This window comes from Myotis davidii, unplaced genomic scaffold (genome assembly GCF_000327345.1).
Source record: "Myotis davidii unplaced genomic scaffold, ASM32734v1 scaffold980, whole genome shotgun sequence".
Lineage (NCBI taxonomy): Eukaryota > Metazoa > Chordata > Mammalia > Chiroptera > Vespertilionidae > Myotis > Myotis davidii.
Window position 1 is genome coordinate 606,705 of NW_006292236.1, and position 575 is coordinate 607,279.

General features: G+C 64.7%; 1 protein-coding gene across 1 annotated transcript in view; it reads left to right on the forward strand.

Moving 5' to 3' along the window:
- TRDMT1 (tRNA aspartic acid methyltransferase 1) overlaps window positions 1-575 on the forward strand; it is a 37,062-nt gene that overhangs the window by 23,164 nt on the left and 13,323 nt on the right. The window lies entirely within an intron of this gene.

The window sequence follows — 575 nt, forward strand, 5'->3', positions numbered from 1 at the left end:
CACCTTCCCCTGTCATGCACAGAGCAGGGCAGATTGGGAGGTTGCGATGCCACCCTCAGTCACGCTCAGGGTAGGGCTGATTGGGGGGTTGGGGCACCGTCCCCTGTCACACTCAAGGCAGGGTCAATGGGGAGGTTGCGGTGCCACCCCCTGGCACGCACAGAGCAGGGCCCATCAGGGAGTTGGGGAGCTCCCCTCTGTCATGCACAGAGCAGGGCAGATAGGGAGGTTGTGGCTCCACCCCCTGTCACACCCAGAGCCGCAGGGGGATCAGGGGGGTTGGGCGCTGCCCCCTGAAACACTGCTCCAGGGGCCAGGAGGCCTCGCGGCTCCGCTTGACACAGGGGCAGTGAGGCCTCGCTGCTCCACTGATCCCGGTGCCAGGAGGCCTCGTGAATCCGCTGATCCCAGTGCCGGGAGCCCTCAAGGTTCTGCTGATACCAGTCCCAGGAGGCTTTGCAGCTCTGCTGATCCCGGTGCCAGGAGGCCTCGCGGCTCCACTGATCCTGGGTTCAGGAGGCCTCGCGGCTCCGCTGATCCCAGTGCTGGTAGGCCTATTACCCTTTTACTATCTA